Below are 20,590 nucleotides of genomic sequence, written 5' to 3'. Positions count from 1 at the left end.
GAAGTTTAAAAATGCTTCGGAACTATTCTATTGTTCTCGGAATTCCGCTGAAGTTTAAAAATGCTTAAAATCTATTCCATTGTTCTCGTAATTCTGCTCATGTTTAAAAATGCTTCGGAACTCTTCCCTTGTTCTCGTAATTCCGCTTAAGTTTAAAAATGCTTCGGAACTCTTCCATTGTTCTCGGAATTCCGATGACGTTTTAAAATGCTTCGGTACTCTTCCATTGTTCTCGGAATTCCGCTGACGTTTTAAAATTCTTCGGAACTCTTCCATTGTTCTCGGAATTCCACTGAAGTTTAAAAATGCTTCGGAACTCTTCCATTGTTCTAGGAATTCTGCTGAAGTTTAAAAATTCATGTGAACTCTTCCATTATTCTCGGAATTCGTGTGAATTTTAAAAATGCTTCGGAACTTTTCTATTGTTCTCGGAATTCCGCTGAAGTTTAAAAATGCTTAAAATCTCTTACATTGTTCTCGGAATTCCGCTGAAGTTTAAAAATGCTTCACAACTCTTCCATTGTTCTCGGAATTCCGCTGACGTTTAAAAATGCTTCACAACTCTTCCATTGTTCTCAGAATTCCGCTGACGTTTAAAAATGCTTCGGAAATCTTCCATTGTTTTCAAAATTCCGCTGACTCTTAAAAATGCTTCAGAACTCTTCCATTGTTCTCGGAATTCCGCTGACGTTTAAAAATGCTTCGGAACTCTTCCATTGTTCTCGGAATTCCGCTGACATTTAAAAATGCTTCGGAACTCTTCCATTGTTCTTGGAATTCTGCTGAAGTTTTAAAATGCTTCGGTACTCTTCCATTGTTCTCGGAATTCTGCTGACGTTTAAAAATGCTTCGGAACTCTTCCATTGTTCTCGGAATTCCGCTGACATATAAAAATGCTTCGGAAATCTTGCATTGTTCTCGGCATTCCGCTGACGTTTAAAAATGCTTCAGAACTCTTCCATTGTTCTCGGAATTCCGCTGACGTTTAAAAATGCTTTGGAACTCTTCCATTGTTCTCGGAATTCCGCTGAAGTTTAAAAATGCTTCGGAACTCTTCCATTGTTCTCAGAATTCCGCTGACGTTTAAAAATGCTACGGAAATCTTCCATTGTTTTCAAAATTCCGCTGACGTTTAAAAATGCTTCAGAACTCTTCCATTGTTCTCGGAATTCCGCTGACGTTTAATAATGCTTCGCAACTCTTTCATTGTTCTCGGAATTCCGCTGACGTTTAAAAATGCTTCGGAACTCTTCCATTGTTCTTGGAATTCCGCTGACGTTTAAAAATGCTTCGGTACTCTTCCATTGTTCTCGGTATTCCGCTGACATATAAAAATGCTTCGGAAATCTTGCATTGTTCTCGGCATTCCGCTGACGTTTAAAAATGCTTCGGAACTCTTCAATTGTTCTCGGAATTCTGCTGAACTTTTAAAATGCTATGGAACTCTTCCATTGCTCTCGGAATTCGGGTGAAGTTTAAAAATGCTTCTGAACTCTTCTGTTGTTCTCGGAATTCCGCTGAAGTTTAAAAATGCTTAAAATCTATTCCATTGTTCTCGTAATTCTGCTCATGTTTAAAAATGCTTCGGAACTCTTCCATTGTTCTCGTAATTCCGCTGAAGTTTAAAAATGCTTCGGAACTCTTCCATTGTTCTCGGAATTCCGATGACGTTTTAAAATGCTTCGGTACTCTTCCATTGTTCTCGGAATTCCGCTGACATATAAAAATGCTTCGGAAATCTTGCATTGTTCTCGGCATTCCGCTGACGTTTAAAAATGCTTCGGAAATCTTCCATTGTTTTCAAAATTCCGCTGACTTTTAAAAATACTTCAGAACTCTTCCATTGTTCTCGGAATTCCGCTGACGTTTAAAAATGCTTTGGAACTCTTCCATTGTTCTCGGAATTCCGCTGAAGTTTAAAAATGCTTCGGAACTCTTCCATTGTTCTCAGAATTCCGCTGACATTTAAAAATGCTTCGGTACTCTTCCATTGTTCTCGGAATTCCGCTGACATATAAAAATGCTTCGGAAATCTTGCATTGTTCTCGACATTCCGCTGATGTTTAAAAATGCTTCGGAACTCTTCCATTGTTCTCAGAATTCCGCTGACGTTTAAAAATGCTACGGAAATCTTCCATTGTTTTCAAAATTCCGCTGACTCTTAAAAATGCTTCAGGACTCTTCCATTGTTCTCGGAATTCCGCTGACGTTTAAAAATGCTTCGGAACTCTTCCATTGTTCTCGGAATTCCGCTGACATTTAAAAATGCTTCGGAACTCTTCCATTGTTCTTGGAATTCTGCTGAAGTTTTAAAATGCTTCGGTACTCTTCCATTGTTCTCGGAATTCTGCTGACGTTTAAAAATGCTTCGGAACTCTTCCATTGTTCTCGGAATTCCGCTGACATATAAAAATGCTTCGGAAATCTTGCATTGTTCTCGGCATTCCGCTGACGTTTAAAAATGCTTCGGAACTCTTCAATTGTTCTCGGAATTCTGCTGAACTTTTAAAATGCTTTGGAACTCTTCCATTTTTCTCGGAATTCCGCTGAAGTTTAAAAATGCTTCGGAAATCTTACATTGTTTTCAAAATTCCGCTGACGTTTAAAAATGCTTCAGAACTCTTCCATTGTTCTCGGAATTCCGCTGACGTTTAAAAATGCTTTGGAACTCTTCCATTGTTCTCGGAATTCCGCTGAAGTTTAAAAATGCTTCGGAACTCTTCCATTGTTCTCAGAATTCCGCTGACATTTAAAAATGCTTCGGTACTCTTCCATTGTTCTCGGAATTCCGCTGACATATAAAAATGCTTCGGAAATCTTGCATTGTTCTCGACATTCCGCTGATGTTTAAAAATGCTTCGGAACTCTTCCATTGTTCTCAGAATTCCGCTGACGTTTAAAAATGCTACGGAAATCTTCCATTGTTTTCAAAATTCCGCTGACGTTTAAAAATGCTTCAGAACTCTTCCATTGTTCTCGGAATTCTGCTGACGTTTAAAAATGCTTCGGAACTCTTCCATTGTTCTCGGAATTCCGCTGACATTTAAAAATGCTTCGGATCTCTTCCATTGTTCTCGGAATTCCGCTGATGTTTAAAAATGCTTTAGAACTCTTCCATTGTTCTCGCAATTCCGCTGACGTTTAAAAATGCTTTGGAACTGTTCAATTGTTCTCGGAATTCTGCTGAACTTTTAAAATGCTTTGGAACTCTTCCATTGCTCTCGGAATTCTGCTGAAGTTTAAAAATGCTTCAGAACTCTTACATTGTTCTCGGAATTCTGCTGACGTTTAAAAATGCTTCGGAACTCTTCCATTGTTCTCGGAATTCTGCTGAAGTTTAAAAATGCTTCGGAACTCTTCCATTGTTCTCAGAATTCCGCTGACGTTTAAAAATGCTTCGGTACTCTTCCATTGTTCTCGGAATTCCGCTGACATATAAAAATGCTTCGGAAATCTTGCATTGTTCTCGGCATTCCGCTGACGTTTAAAAATGCTTCGGAACTCTTCAATTGTTCTCGGAATTCTGATGAACTTTTAAAATGCTTTGGAACTCTTCCATTGCTCTCGGAATTCTGCTGAAGTTTAAACATGCTTCGGAACTCTTCCATTGTTCTCAGAATTCCGCTGAAGTTTAAAAATACCTCGGAACTCTTCCATTGTTCTTGGAATTCTGCTGAAGTTTAAAAATGCTTCGGAACTCTTCCATTGTTCTCAGAATTCCGCTGACGTTTAAAAATGCTTCAGAACTCTTCCATTGTTCTCGGAATTCCGCTGATGTTTAAAAATGCTTTGTAACTCTTCCATTGTTCTCGGAATTCCGCTGAAGTTTAAAAATGCTTCGGAACTCTTCCATTGTTCTCAGAATTCTGCTGAAGTTTAAAAATGCTTCGGAACTCTTCCATTGTTCTCAGAATTCCGCTGACGTTTAAAAATGCTTCGGTACTCTTCCATTGTTCTCTGAATTCCGCTGACAAATAAAAATGCTTCGGAAATCTTGCATTGTTCTCGGCATTCCGCTGACGTTTAAAAATGCTTCGGAACTCTTCAATTGTTCTCGGAATTCTGATGAACTTTTAAAATGCTTTGGAACTCTTCCATTGCTCTCGGAATTCTGCTGAAGTTTAAACATGCTTCGGAACTCTTCCATTGTTCTCAGAATTCCGCTGAAGTTTAAAAATACCTCGGAACTCTTCCATTGTTCTTGGAATTCTGCTGAAGTTTAAAAATGCTTCGGAACTCTTCCATTGTTCTCAGAATTCCGCTGACGTTTAAAAATGCTTCAGAACTCTTCCATTGTTCTCGGAATTCCGCTGATGTTTAAAAATGCTTTGTAACTCTTCCATTGTTCTCGGAATTCCGCTGAAGTTTAAAAATGCTTCGGAACTCTTCCATTGTTCTCGGAATTCTGCTGACGTTTAAAAATGCTTCGGAACTCTTCCATTGTTCTCGGAATTCCGCTGACGTTTAAAAATGCTTCACAACTCTTCCATTGTTCTCGAAATTCCGCTGACTTTTAAAAATACTTCGGAACTCTTCCATTGTTCTCCAAATTCCGCTGAAGTTTAAAAATGCTTCGGAACCCTTCCATTGTTCTCGGAATTCTGCTGAAGTTTAAAAATGCTTCGGAACTCTTCCATTGTTCTCAGAATTCCGCTGACATTTAAAAATGCTTCGGAAATCTTCCATTGTTTTCAAAATTCCGCTGACTCTTAAAAATGCTTCAGGACTCTTCCATTGTTCTCGGAATTCCGCTGACGTTTAAAAATGCTTTGGAACTCTTCCATTGTTCTCGGAATTCCGCTGAAGTTTAAAAATGCTTCGGAACTCTTCCATTGTTCTCAGAATTCTGCTGACATTTAAAAATGCTTCGGTACTCTTCCATTGTTCTCGGAATTCCGCTGACATATAAAAATGCTTCGGAAATCTTGCATTGTTCTCGACATTCCGCTGATGTTTAAAAATGCTTCGGAACTCTTCCATTGTTCTCAGAATTCCGCTGACGTTTAAAAATGCTACGGAAATCTTCCATTGTTCTCGGCATTCCGCTGACGTTTAAAAATGCTTCGGAACTCTTCAATTGTTCTCGGAATTCTGCTGAACTTTTAAAATGCTATGGAACTCTTCCATTGCTCTCGGAATTCGGGTGAAGTTTAAAAATGCTTCGGAACTATTCTATTGTTCTCGGAATTCCGCTGAAGTTTAAAAATGCTTAAAATCTATTCCATTGTTCTCGTAATTCTGCTAATGTTTAAAAATGCTTCGGAACTCTTCCATTTTTCTCGTAATTCCGCTGAAGTTTAAAAATGCTTCGGAACTCTTCCATTGTTCTCGGAATTCCGATGACGTTTTAAAATGCTTCGGTACTCTTCCATTGTTCTCGGAATTCCGCTGACGTTTTAAAATTCTTCGGAACTCTTCCATTGTTCTCGGAATTCCACTGAAGTTTAAAAATGCTTCGGAACTCTTCCATTGTTCTAGGAATTCTGCTGAAGTTTAAAAATTCATGTGAACTCTTCCATTATTCTCGGAATTCGAGTGAATTTTAAAAATGCTTCGGAACTTTTCTATTGTTCTCGGAATTCCGCTGAAGTTTAAAAATGCTTAAAATCTCTTACATTGTTCTCGGAAATCCGCTGAAGTTTAAAAATGCTTCGGAACTCTTCCATTGTTCTCGGAATTCTGCTGAAGTTTAAAAATGCTTCAGAACTCTTCCATTGTTCTCAGAATTCTGCTGACGTTTAAAAATGCTTCGGAACTCTTCCATTGTTCTCGGAATTCCGCTGACGTTTAAAAATGCTTCACAACTCTTCCATTGTTCTCGGAATACCGCTGACTTTTAAAAATGCTTCGGAACTCTTCCGTTGTTCTCAAAATTCCGCTGATGTTTAAAAATGCTTCAGAACTTTTCCATTGTTCTCAGAATTCTGCTGACGTTTAAAAATGCTTCGGAACTCTTCCATTGTTCTCGGAATTCCGCTGACGTTTAAAAATGCTTCGGAACTCTTCCATTGTTCTTGGAATTCCGTTGAAGTTTAAAAATGTTTCGAAACTCTTCCATTGTTCTCGGAATTCCGCTGACATTTAAAAATGCTTCGGAAATCTTCCATTGTTTTCAAAATTCCGCTGACGTTTAAAAATGCTTCAGAACTCTTCCATTGTTCTCAGAATTCCGCTGACGTTTAAAAATGCTTCGGAAATCTTCCATTGTTTTCAAAACTCCGCTGACTCTTAAAAATGCTTCAGAACTCTTCCATTGTTCTCGGAATTCCGCTGACATATAAAAATGCTTCGGAAATCTTGCATTGTTCTCGGCATTCCGCTGACGTTTAAAAATGCTTCGGAACTCTTCAATTGTTCTCGGAATTCTGCTGAACTTTTAAAATGCTTTGGAACTCTTCCATTTTTCTCGGAATTCCGCTGAAGTTTAAAAATGCTTCGGAAATCTTACATTGTTTTCAAAATTCCGCTGACGTTTAAAAATGCTTCAGAACTCTTCCATTGTTCTCGGAATTCCGCTGACGTTTAAAAATGCTTTGGAACTCTTCCATTGTTCTCGGAATTCCGCTGAAGTTTAAAAATGCTTCGGAACTCTTCCATTGTTCTCAGAATTCCGCTGACATTTAAAAATGCTTCGGTACTCTTCCATTGTTCTCGGAATTCCGCTGACATATAAAAATGCTTCGGAAATCTTGCATTGTTCTCGACATTCCGCTGATGTTTAAAAATGCTTCGGAACTCTTCCATTGTTCTCAGAATTCCGCTGACGTTTAAAAATGCTACGGAAACCTTCCATTGTTTTCAAAATTCCGCTGACGTTTAAAAATGCTTCAGAACTCTTACATTGTTCTCGAAATTCCGTTGAAGTTTAAAAATGCTTCGAAACTCTTCCATTGTTCTCGGAATTCCGCTGATGTTTAAAAATGCTTTAGAACTCTTCCATTGTTCTCGCAATTCCGCTGACGTTTAAAAATGCTTCGGAACTGTTCAATTGTTCTCGGAATTCTGCTGAACTTTTAAAATGCTTTGGAACTCTTCCATTGCTCTCGGAATTCTGCTGAAGTTTAAAAATGCTTCAGAACTCTTCCATTGTTCTCGGAATTCCGCTGACGTTTAAAAATGCTTCACAACTCTTCCATTGTTCTCGAAATTCCGCTGACTTTTAAAAATACTTCGGAACTCTTCCATTGTTCTCCAAATTCCGCTGAAGTTTAAAAATGCTTCGGAACCCTTCCATTGTTCTCGGAATTCTGCTGAAGTTTAAAAATGCTTCGGAACTCTTCCATTGTTCTCAGAATTCCGCTGACATTTAAAAATGCTTCGGAACTCTTCCATTGTTCTCAGAATTCCGCTGACATTTAAAAATGCTTCGGAACTCTTCCATTGTTCTCGGAATTCCGCTGATGTTTAAAAATGCTTTAGAACTCTTCCATTGTTCTCGCACTTCCGCTGACGTTTAAAAATGCTTCGGAACTGTTCAATTGTTCTCGGAATTCTGCTGAACTTTTAAAATGCTTTGGAACTCTTCCATTGCTCTCGGAATTCTGTTGAAGTTTAAAAATGCTTCAGAACTCTTACATTGTTCTCAGAATTCTGCTGACGTTTAAAAATGCTTCGGAACTCTTCCATTGTTCTCGAAATTCCGTTGAAGTTTAAAAATGCTTCGAAACTCTTCCATTGTTCTCGGAATTCTGCTGAAGTTTAAAAATGCTTCGGAACTCTTCCATTGTTCTCAGAATTCCGCTGACGTTTAAAAATGCTTCGGTACTCTTCCATTGTTCTCGGAATTCCGCTGACATATAAAAATGCTTCGGAAATCTTGCATTGTTCTCGGCATTCCGCTGACGTTTAAAAATGCTTCGGAACTCTTCAATTGTTCTCGGAATTCTGATGAACTTTTAAAATGCTTTGGAACTCTTCCATTGCTCTCGGAATTCTGCTGAAGTTTAAACATGCTTCGGAACTCTTCCATTGTTCTCAGAATTCCGCTGAAGTTTAAAAATACCTCGGAACTCTTCCATTGTTCTCGGAATTCTGCTGAAGTTTAAAAATGCTTCGGAACTCTTCCATTGTTCTCAGAATTCCGCTGACGTTTAAAAATGCTTCGGAAATCTTCCATTGTTTTCAAAATTCCGCTGACGTTTAAAAATGCTTCAGAACTCTTCCATTGTTCTCGGAATTCCGCTGATGTTTAAAAATGCTTTGTAACTCTTCCATTGTTCTCGGAATTCCGCTGAAGTTTAAAAATGCTTCGGAACTCTTCCATTGTTCTCAGAATTCTGCTGACGTTTAAAAATGCATGGGAACTCTTCCATTGTTCTCGGAATTCTGCTGACGTTTAAAAATGCTTCGGAACTCTTCCATTGTTCTCGGAATTCCGCTGACGTTTAAAAATGCTTCACAACTCTTCCATTGTTCTCGAAATTTCGCTGACTTTTAAAAATACTTCGGAACTCTTCCATTGTTCTCCAAATTCCGCTGAAGTTTAAAAATGCTTCGGAACCCTTCCATTGTTCTCGGAATTCTGCTGAAGTTTAAAAATGCTTCGGAACTCTTCCATTGTTCTCAGAATTCCGCTGACATTTAAAAATGCTTCGGAAATCTTCCATTGTTTTCAAAATTCCGCTGACTCTTAAAAATGCTTCAGGACTCTTCCATTGTTCTCGGAATTCTGCTGACGTTTAAAAATGCTTCGGAACTTTTCCATTGATCTCGGAATTCCGCTGACATTAAAAATGCTTCGGAACTCTTCCATTGTTCTTGGAATTCTGCTGAAGTTTTAAAATGCTTCGGTACTCTTCCATTGTTCTCGGAATTCTGCTGACGTTTAAAAATGCTTCGGAACTCTTCCATTGTTCTCGGAATTCCGCTGACATATAAAAATGCTTCGGAAATCTTGCATTGTTCTCGGCATTCCGCTGACGTTTAAAAATGCTTCGGAACTCTTCAATTGTTCTCGGAATTCTGCTGAACTTTTAAAATGCTTTGGAACTCTTCCATTTTTCTCGGAATTCCGCTGAAGTTTAAAAATGCTTCGGAAATCTTACATTGTTTTCAAAATTCCGCTGACGTTTAAAAATGCTTGAGAACTCTTCCATTGTTCTCGGAATTCCGCTGACGTTTAAAAATGCTTTGGAACTCTTCCATTGTTCTCGGAATTCCGCTGAAGTTTAAAAATGCTTCGGAACTCTTCCATTGTTCTCAGAATTCCGCTGACATTTAAAAATGCTTCGGTACTCTTCCATTGTTCTCGGAATTCCGCTGACATATAAAAATGCTTCGGAAATCTTGCATTGTTCTCGACATTCCGCTGATGTTTAAAAATGCTTCGGAACTCTTCCATTGTTCTCAGAATTCCGCTGACGTTTAAAAATGCTACGGAAATCTTCCATTGTTCTCGGCATTCCGCTGACGTTTAAAAATGCTTCGGAACTCTTCAATTGTTCTCGGAATTCTGCTGAACTTTTAAAATGCTATGGAACTCTTCCATTGCTCTCGGAATTCGGGTGAAGTTTAAAAATGCTTCGGAACTATTCTATTGTTCTCGGAATTCCGCTGAAGTTTAAAAATGCTTAAAATCTATTCCATTGTTCTCGTAATTCTGCTCATGTTTAAAAATGCTTCGGAACTCTTCCCTTGTTCTTGTAATTCCGCTTAAGTTTAAAAATGCTTCGGAACTCTTCCATTGTTCTCGGAATTCCGATGACGTTTTAAAATGCTTCGGTACTCTTCCATTGTTCTCGGAATTCCGCTGACGTTTTAAAATTCTTCGGAACTCTTCCATTGTTCTCGGAATTCCACTGAAGTTTAAAAATGCTTCGGAACTCTTCCATTGTTCTAGGAATTCTGCTGAAGTTTAAAAATTCATGTGAACTCTTCCATTATTCTCGGAATTCGTGTGAATTTTAAAAATGCTTCGGAACTTTTCTATTGTTCTCGGAATTCCGCTGAAGTTTAAAAATGCTTAAAATCTCTTACATTGTTCTCGGAATTCCGCTGAAGTTTAAAAATGCTTCACAACTCTTCCATTGTTCTCGGAATTCCGCTGACGTTTAAAAATGCTTCACAACTCTTCCATTGTTCTCAGAATTCCGCTGACGTTTAAAAATGCTTCGGAACTCTTCCATTGTTCTCGGAATTCCGCTGACATTTAAAAATGCTTCGGAACTCTTCCATTGTTCTTGGAATTCTGCTGAAGTTTTAAAATGCTTCGGTACTCTTCCATTGTTCTCGGAATTCTGCTGACGTTTAAAAATGCTTCGGAACTCTTCCATTGTTCTCGGAATTCCGCTGACATATAAAAATGCTTCGGAAATCTTGCATTGTTCTCGGCATTCCGCTGACGTTTAAAAATGCTTCAGAACTCTTCCATTGTTCTCGGAATTCCGCTGACGTTTAAAAATGCTTTGGAACTCTTCCATTGTTCTCGGAATTCCGCTGAAGTTTAAAAATGCTTCGGAACTCTTCCATTGTTCTCAGAATTCCGCTGACGTTTAAAAATGCTACGGAAATCTTCCATTGTTTTCAAAATTCCGCTGACGTTTAAAAATGCTTCAGAACTCTTCCATTGTTCTCGGAATTCCGCTGACGTTTAATAATGCTTCGCAACTCTTTCATTGTTCTCGGAATTCCGCTGACGTTTAAAAATGCTTCGGAACTCTTCCATTGTTCTTGGAATTCCGCTGACGTTTAAAAATGCTTCGGTACTCTTCCATTGTTCTCGGTATTCCGCTGACATATAAAAATGCTTCGGAAATCTTGCATTGTTCTCGGCATTCCGCTGACGTTTAAAAATGCTTCGGAACTCTTCAATTGTTCTCGGAATTCTGCTGAACTTTTAAAATGCTATGGAACTCTTCCATTGCTCTCGGAATTCGGGTGAAGTTTAAAAATGCTTCTGAACTCTTCTGTTGTTCTCGGAATTCCGCTGAAGTTTAAAAATGCTTAAAATCTATTCCATTGTTCTCGTAATTCTGCTCATGTTTAAAAATGCTTCGGAACTCTTCCATTGTTCTCGTAATTCCGCTGAAGTTTAAAAATGCTTCGGAACTCTTCCATTGTTCTCGGAATTCCGATGACGTTTTAAAATGCTTCGGTACTCTTCCATTGTTCTCGGAATTCCGCTGACATATAAAAATGCTTCGGAAATCTTGCATTGTTCTCGGCATTCCGCTGACGTTTAAAAATGCTTCGGAAATCTTCCATTGTTTTCAAAATTCCGCTGACGTTTAAAAATACTTCAGAACTCTTCCATTGTTCTCGGAATTCCGCTGACGTTTAAAAATGCTTTGGAACTCTTCCATTGTTCTCGGTTTTCCGCTGACGTTTAATAATGCTTCGCAACTCTTTCATTGTTCTCGGAATTCCGCTGACGTTTAAAAATGCTTCGGAACTCTTCCATTGTTCTCAGAATTCCGCTGAAGTTTAAAAATACCTCGGAACTCTTCCATTGTTCTCGGTATTCTGCTGAAGTTTAAAAATGCTTCGGAACTCTTCCATTGTTCTCAGAATTCCGCTGACGTTTAAAAATGCTTCGGAAATCTTCCATTGTTTTCAAAATTCCGCTGACGTTTAAAAATGCTTCAGAACTCTTTTATTGTTCTCGGAATTCCGCTGATGTTTAAAAATGCTTTGGAACTCTTCCATTGTTCTCGGAATTCCGCTGAAGTTTAAAAATGCTTCGGAACTCTTCCATTGTTCTCAGAATTCTGCTGACGTTTAAAAATGCATGGGAACTCTTCCATTGTTCTCGGAATTCTGCTGACGTTTAAAAATGCTTCGGAACTCTTCCATTGTTCTCGGAATTCCGCTGACGTTTAAAAATGCTTCACAACTCTTCCATTGTTCTCGAAATTCCGCTGACTTTTAAAAATACTTCGGAACTCTTCCATTGTTCTCCAAATTCCGCTGAAGTTTAAAAATGCTTCGGAACCCTTCCATTGTTCTCGGAATTCTGCTGAAGTTTAAAAATGCTTCGGAACTCTTCCATTGTTCTCAGAATTCCGCTGACATTTAAAAATGCTTCGGAAATCTTCCATTGTTTTCAAAATTCCGCTGACTCTTAAAAATGCTTCAGAACTCTTCCATTGTTCTCGGAATTCCGCTGACGTTTAAAAATGCTTCGGAACTCTTCCATTGTTCTCGGAATTCCGCTGACATTTAAAAATGCTTCGGAACTCTTCCATTGTTCTTGGAATTCTGCTGAAGTTTTAAAATGCTTCGGTACTCTTCTATTGTTCTCGGAATTCTGCTGACGTTTAAAAATGCTTCGGAACTCTTCCATTGTTCTCGGAATTCCGCTGACATATAAAAATGCTTCGGAAATCTTGCATTGTTCTCGGCATTCCGCTGACGTTTAAAAATGCTTCGGAACTCTTCAATTGTTCTCGGAATTCTGCTGAACTTTTAAAATGCTTTGGAACTCTTCCATTGTTCTCGGAATTCCGCTGAAGTTTAAAAATGCTTCGGAAATCTTACATTGTTTTCAAAATTCCGCTGACGTTTAAAAATGCTTCGGAACTCTTCCATTGTTCTCGGAATTCCACTGAAGTTTAAAAATGCTTCGGAACTCTTCCATTGTTCTAGGAATTCTGCTGAAGTCTAAAAATTCATCTGAACTCTTCCATTATTCTCGGAATTCGTGTGAATTTTAAAAATGCTTCGGAACTCTTCTATTGTTCTCGGAATTCCGCTGAAGTTTAAAAATGCTTAAAATCTATTCCTTTGTTCTCGTAATTCTGCTCATGTTTAAAAATGCTTCGGAACTCTTCCATTGTTCTCGTAATTCCGCTGAAGTTTAAAAATGCTTCGGAACTCTTCCATTGTTCTCGGAATTCCGATGATGTTTTAAAATGCTTCGGTACTCTTCCATTGTTCTCGGAATTCCGCTGACGTTTAAAAATTCTTCGGAACTCTTCCATTGTTCTCGGAATTCCACTGAAGTTTAAAAATGCTTCGGAACTCTTCCATTGTTCTAGGAATTCTGCTGAAGTTTAAAAATTCATGTGAACTCTTCCATTATTCTCGGAATTCGTGTGAATTTTAAAAATGCTTCGGAACTTTTCTATTGTTCTCGGAATTCCGCTGAAGTTTAAAAATGCTTAAAATCTCTTACATTGTTCTCGGAATTCCGCTGAAGTTTAAAAATGCTTCACAACTCTTCCATTGTTCTCGGAATTCCGCTGACGTTTAAAAATGCTTCACAACTCTTCCATTGTTCTCAGAATTCCGCTGACGTTTAAAAATGCTTCGGAAATCTTCCATTGTTTTCAAAATTCCGCTGACTCTTAAAAATGCTTCAGAACTCTTCCATTGTTCTCGGAATTCCGCTGACGTTTAAAAATGCTTCGGAACTCTTCCATTGTTCTCGGAATTCCGCTGACATTTAAAAATGCTTCGGAACTCTTCCATTGTTCTTGGAATTCTGCTGAAGTTTTAAAATGCTTCGGTACTCTTCCATTGTTCTCGGAATTCTGCTGACGTTTAAAAATGCTTCGGAACTCTTCCATTGTTCTCGGAATTCCGCTGACATATAAAAATGCTTCGGAAATCTTGCATTGTTCTCGGCATTCCGCTGACGTTTAAAAATGCTTCAGAACTCTTCCATTGTTCTCGGAATTCCGCTGACGTTTAAAAATGCTTTGGAACTCTTCCATTGTTCTCGGAATTCCGCTGAAGTTTAAAAATGCTTCGGAACTCTTCCATTGTTCTCAGAATTCCGCTGACGTTTAAAAATGCTACGGAAATCTTCCATTGTTTTCAAAATTCCGCTGACGTTTAAAAATGCTTCAGAACTCTTCCATTGTTCTCGGAATTCCGCTGACGTTTAATAATGCTTCGCAACTCTTTCATTGTTCTCGGAATTCCGCTGACGTTTAAAAATGCTTCGGAACTCTTCCATTGTTCTTGGAATTCCGCTGACGTTTAAAAATGCTTCGGTACTCTTCCATTGTTCTCGGTATTCCGCTGACATATAAAAATGCTTCGGAAATCTTGCATTGTTCTCGGCATTCCGCTGACGTTTAAAAATGCTTCGGAACTCTTCAATTGTTCTCGGAATTCTGCTGAACTTTTAAAATGCTATGGAACTCTTCCATTGCTCTCGGAATTCGGGTGAAGTTTAAAAATGCTTCTGAACTCTTCTGTTGTTCTCGGAATTCCGCTGAAGTTTAAAAATGCTTAAAATCTATTCCATTGTTCTCGTAATTCTGCTCATGTTTAAAAATGCTTCGGAACTCTTCCATTGTTCTCGTAATTCCGATGAAGTTTAAAAATGCTTCGGAACTCTTCCATTGTTCTCGGAATTCCGATGACGTTTTAAAATGCTTCGGTACTCTTCCATTGTTCTCGGAATTCCGCTGACATATAAAAATGCTTCGGAAATCTTGCATTGTTCTCGGCATTCCGCTGACGTTTAAAAATGCTTCGGAAATCTTCCATTGTTTTCAAAATTCCGCTGACGTTTAAAAATACTTCAGAACTCTTCCATTGTTCTCGGAATTCCGCTGACGTTTAAAAATGCTTTGGAACTCTTCCATTGTTCTCGGAATTCCGCTGAAGTTTAAAAATGCTTCGGAACTCTTCCATTGTTCTCAGAATTCCGCTGACATTTAAAAATGCTTCGGTACTCTTCCATTGTTCTCGGAATTCCGCTGACATATAAAAATGCTTTGGAAATCTTGCATTGTTCTCGACATTCCGCTGATGTTTAAAAATGCTTCGGAACTCTTCCATTGTTCTCAGAATTCCGCTGACGTTTAAAAATGCTACGGAAATCTTCCATTGTTTTCAAAATTCCGCTGACGATTAAAAATGCTTCAGAACTCTTCCATTGTTCTCGGTTTTCCGCTGACGTTTAATAATGCTTCGCAACTCTTTCATTGTTCTCGGAATTCCGCTGACGTTTAAAAATGCTTCGGAACTCTTCCATTGTTCTCAGAATTCCGCTGAAGTTTAAAAATACCTCGGAACTCTTCCATTGTTCTCGGTATTCTGCTGAAGTTTAAAAATGCTTCGGAACTCTTCCATTGTTCTCAGAATTCCGCTGACGTTTAAAAATGCTTCGGAACTCTTCCATTGTTCTCAGAATTCTGCTGACGTTTAAAAATGCATGGGAACTCTTCCATTGTTCTCGGAATTCTGCTGACGTTTAAAAATGCTTCGGAACTCTTCCATTGTTCTCGGAATTCCGCTGACGTTTAAAAATGCTTCACAACTCTTCCATTGTTCTCGAAATTCCGCTGACTTTTAAAAATACTTCGGAACTCTTCCATTGTTCTCCAAATTCCGCTGAAGTTTAAAAATGCTTCGGAACCCTTCCATTGTTCTCGGAATTCTGCTGAAGTTTAAAAATGCTTCGGAACTCTTCCATTGTTCTCAGAATTCCGCTGACATTTAAAAATGCTTCGGAAATCTTCCATTGTTTTCAAAATTCCGCTGACTCTTAAAAATGCTTCAGAACTCTTCCATTGTTCTCGGAATTCCGCTGACGTTTAAAAATGCTTCGGAACTCTTCCATTGTTCTCGGAATTCCGCTGACATTTAAAAATGCTTCGGAACTCTTCCATTGTTCTTGGAATTCTGCTGAAGTTTTAAAATGCTTCGGTACTCTTCTATTGTTCTCGGAATTCTGCTGACGTTTAAAAATGCTTCGGAACTCTTCCATTGTTCTCGGAATTCCGCTGACATATAAAAATGCTTCGGAAATCTTGCATTGTTCTCGGCATTCCGCTGACGTTTAAAAATGCTTCGGAACTCTTCAATTGTTCTCGGAATTCTGCTGAACTTTTAAAATGCTTTGGAACTCTTCCATTGTTCTCGGAATTCCGCTGAAGTTTAAAAATGCTTCGGAAATCTTACATTGTTTTCAAAATTCCGCTGACGTTTAAAAATGCTTCGGAACTCTTCCATTGTTCTCGGAATTCCACTGAAGTTTAAAAATGCTTCGGAACTCTTCCATTGTTCTAGGAATTCTGCTGAAGTCTAAAAATTCATCTGAACTCTTCCATTATTCTCGGAATTCGTGTGAATTTTAAAAATGCTTCGGAACTCTTCTATTGTTCTCGGAATTCCGCTGAAGTTTAAAAATGCTTAAAATCTATTCCTTTGTTCTCGTAATTCTGCTCATGTTTAAAAATGCTTCGGAACTCTTCCATTGTTCTCGTAATTCCGCTGAAGTTTAAAAATGCTTCGGAACTCTTCCATTGTTCTCGGAATTCCGATGATGTTTTAAAATGCTTCGGTACTCTTCCATTGTTCTCGGAATTCCGCTGACGTTTAAAAATTCTTCGGAACTCTTCCATTGTTCTCGGAATTCCACTGAAGTTTAAAAATGCTTCGGAACTCTTCCATTGTTCTAGGAATTCTGCTGAAGTTTAAAAATTCATGTGAACTCTTCCATTATTCTCGGAATTCGTGTGAATTTTAAAAATGCTTCGGAACTTTTCTATTGTTCTCGGAATTCCGCTGAAGTTTAAAAATGCTTAAAATCTCTTACATTGTTCTCGGAATTCCGCTGAAGTTTAAAAATGCTTCGGAACACTTCCATTGTTCTCGGAATTCTGCTGAAGTTTAAAAATGCTTCAGAACTCTTCCATTGTTCTCAGAATTCCGCTGACGTTTAAAAATGCTTCGGAAATCTTCCATTGTTTTCAAAATTCCGCTGACGTTTAAAAATGCTTCAGAACTTTTCCATTGTTCTCAGAATTCTGCTGACGTTTAAAAATGCTTCGGAACTATTCCATTGTTCTCGGAATTCCGCTGACGTTTAAAAATGCTTCACAACTCTTCCATTGTTCTCGGAATTCCGCTGACTTTTAAAAATGCTTCGGAACTCTTCCATTGTTCTCGGAATTCCGCTGACGTTTAAAAATGCTTCGGAACTCTTCCATTGTTCTCGGAATTCCGTTGAAGTTTAAAAATGCTTCGAAACTCTTCTATTGTTCTCGGAATTCTGCTGAAGTTTAAAAATGCTTCAGAACTCTTCCATTGTTCTCGGAATTCCGCTGACATTTAATAATGCTTCGCAACTCTTTCATTGTTCTCGGAATTCTGCTGACGTTTAAAAATGCTTCGGAACTCTTCCATTGTTCTCGGAATTCCGCTGACATTTAAAAATGCTTCGGAAATCTTCCATTGTTTTCAAAATTCCGCTGACGTTTAAAAATGGTTCAGAACTCTTCCATTGTTCTCGGAATTCCGCTGACATTTAAAATTGCTTCGGAACTCTGCCATTGTTCTCGGAATTCCGCTGACGTTTAAAAATTGTTCGGTACTCTTCCATTGTTCTCGGAATTCCGCTGACATATAAAAATGCTTCGGAAATCTTGCATTGTTCTCGGCATTCCGCTGACGTTTAAAAATGCTTCGGAAATCTTCCATTGTTTTCAAAATTCCGCTGATGTTTAAAAATGCTTCAGAACTCTTCCATTGTTCTCGGAATTCCGCTGACGTTTAATAATGCTTCACAACTCTTTCATTGTTCTCGGAATTCCGCTGACGTTTAAAAATGCTTCGGAACTCTTCCATTGTTCTTGGAATTCCGCTGACGTTTAAAAATGCTTCGGTACTCTTCCATTGTTCTCGGAATTCCGCTGACATATAAAAATGCTTCGGAAATCTTCCATTGTTCTCGGCATTCCGCTGACGTTTAAAAATGCTTCGGAACTCTTCAATTGTTCTCGGAATTCTGCTGAACTTTTAAAATGCTATGGAACTCTTCCATTGCTCTCGGAATTCGGGTGAAGTTTAAAAATGCTTCGGAACTCTTCTATTGTTCTCGGAATTCCGCTGAAGTTTAAAAATGCTTAAAATCTCTTCCATTGTTCTCGTAATTCTGCTCATGTTTAAAAATGCTTCGGAACTCTTCCATTGTTCTCGGAATTCCGTTGAAGTTTAAAAATGCTTCGGAACTCTTCCATTGTTCTCGGAATTCCATTGAAGTTTAAAAATGCTTCAGAACTCTTCCATTGTTCTCGGAATTCCGCTGACATTTAATAATGCTTCGCAACTCTTTCATTGTTCTCGGAATTCCGCTGACGTTTAAAAATGCTTCGGAACTCTTCCATTGTTCTCGGAATTCCGTTGAAGTTTAAAAATGCTTCGAAACTCTTCCATTGTTCTCGGAATTCCGCTGACATTTAAAAATGCTTCGGAAATCTTCCATTGTTTTCAAAATTCCGCTGACGTTTAAAAATGCTTCAGAACTCTTCCATTGTTCTCGGAATTCCGCTGACATTTAAAAATGCTTCGGAACTCTTCCATTGTTCTCGGAATTCCGCTGACGTTTAAAAATTGTTCGGTACTCTTCCATTGTTCTCGGAATTCCGCTGACATATAAAAATGCTTCGGAAATCTTGCATTGTTCTCGGCATTCCGCTGACGTTTAAAAATGCTTTGGAACTCTTCCATTGTTCTCAGAATTCCGCTGACATTTAAAAATGCTTCGGTACTCTTCCATTGTTCTCGGAATTCCGCTGACATATAAAAATGCTTCGGAAATCTTGCATTGTTCTCAGAATTCCACTGACGTTTAAAAATGCTTCGGAACTTTTCTATTGTTCTCGGAATTCCGCTGAAGTTTAAAAATGCTTCACAACTCTTCCATTGTTCTCGGAATTCCGCTGACTTTTAAAAATGCTTCGGAACTCTTCCATTGTTCTCAAAATTCCGCTGACGTTTAAAAATGCTTCAGAACTTTTCCATTGTTCTCAGAATTCTGCTGACGTTTAAAAATGCTTCAGAACTTTTCCATTGTTCTCAGAATTCTGCTGACGTTTAAAAATGCTTAAGAACTCTTCCATTGTTCTCGAAATTCCGTTGAAGTGTAAAAATGCTTTGGAACTCTTCCATTGTTCTCGGAATTCTGCTGAAGTTTAAACATGCTTCGGAACTCTTCCATTGTTCTCAGAATTCCGCTGACGTTTAAAAATGCTTCACAACTCTTCCATTGTTCTCGGAATTCCGCTGACTTTTAAAAATAATTCGGAACTCTTCCATTGTTCTCCAAATTCCGCTGAAGTTTAAAAATGCTTCGGAACCCTTCCATTGTTCTCGGAATTCTGCTGAAGTTTAAAATTGCTTCGGAACTCTTCCATTGTTCTCAGAATTCCGCTGACATTTAAAAATGCTTCGGAAATCTTCCATTGTTTTCAAAATTCCGCTGACTCTTAAAAATGCTTCAGAACTCTTCCATTGTTCTCGGAATTCTGCTGACGTTTAAAAATGCTTCGGAACTCTTCCATTGTTCTCGGAATTCCGCTGACGTTTAAAAATGCTTCGGAACTCTTCCATTGTTCTTGGAATTCCGCTGACATTTAAAAATGCTTCGGAAATCTTCCATTGTTTTCAAAATTCCGCTGACGTTTAAAAATGCTTCAGAACTCTTCCATTGTTCTCGGAATTCCGCTGACGTTTAAAAATGCTTCGGAACTCTTCCATTGTTCTCGGAATTCCGCTGACGTTTAAAAATGCTTCGGTACTCTTCCATTGTTCTCGGAATTCCGCTGACATATAAAAATGCTTCGGAAATCTTGAATTGTTCTCGGCATTCCGCTGACGTTTAAAAATGCTTCGGAACTCTTCAATTGTTCTCGGAATTCTGCTGAACTTTTAAAATGCTTTGGAACTCTTCCATTGTTCTCGGAATTCCGCTGAAGTTTAAAAATGCTTCGGAAATCTTACATTGTTTTCAAAATTCCGCTGACGTTTAAAAATGCTTCGGAACTCTTCCATTGTTCTCGGAAATCCACTGACGTTTAAAAATGCTTTGGAACTCTTCCATTGTTCTCGGAATTCCGCTGAAGTTTAAAAATGATTCGGAACTCTTCCATTGTTCTCAGAATTCCGCTGACGTTTAAAAATGCTACGGAAATCTTCCATTGTTTTCAAAATTCCGCTGACGTTTAAAAATGCTTCAGAACTCTTCCATTGTTCTCGGAATTCCGCTGACGTTTAATAATGCTTCGCAACTCTTTCATTGTTCTCGGAATTCCGCTGACGTTTAAAAATGCTTCGGAACTCTTCCATTGTTCTTGGAATTCTGCTGAACTTTTAAAATGCTATGGAACTCTTCCATTGCTCTCGGAATTCGGGTGAAGTTTAAAAATGCTTCGGAACTCTTCTATTGTTCTCGGAATTCCGCTGAAGTTTAAAAATGCTTAAAATCTCTTCCATTGTTCTAGGAATTCTGCTGAAGTCTAAAAATTCACCTGAACTGTTCCATTATTCTCGGAATTCTGCTGAAGTTTAAAAATGCTTCGGTACTCTTCCATTGTTCTCGGAATTCCGCTGACGTTTAAAATTGCTTCGGAACTCTTCCATTGTTCTCGGAATTCCACTGAAGTTTAAAAATGCTTCGGAACTCTTCCATTGTTCTAGGAATTCTGCTGAAGTCTAAAAATTCACCTGAACTGTTCCATTATTCTCGGAATTCTGCTGAAGTTTAAAAATGCTTCGGTACTCTTCCATTGTTCTCGGAATTCCGCTGACATATAAAAATGCTTCGGAAATCTTGCATTGTTCTCGACATTCCGCTGATGTTTAAAAATGCTTCGGAACTCTTCCATTGTTCTCAGAATTCCGCTGACGTTTAAAA

Source organism: Phyllobates terribilis, unplaced genomic scaffold (genome assembly GCF_046119375.1).
Source record: "Phyllobates terribilis strain yellow unplaced genomic scaffold, ASM4611937v1 Scaffold_1__5_contigs__length_1240528914, whole genome shotgun sequence".
In the NCBI taxonomy this organism is placed as follows: domain Eukaryota; kingdom Metazoa; phylum Chordata; class Amphibia; order Anura; family Dendrobatidae; genus Phyllobates; species Phyllobates terribilis.
This window is presented reverse-complemented; position numbering follows the sequence as displayed.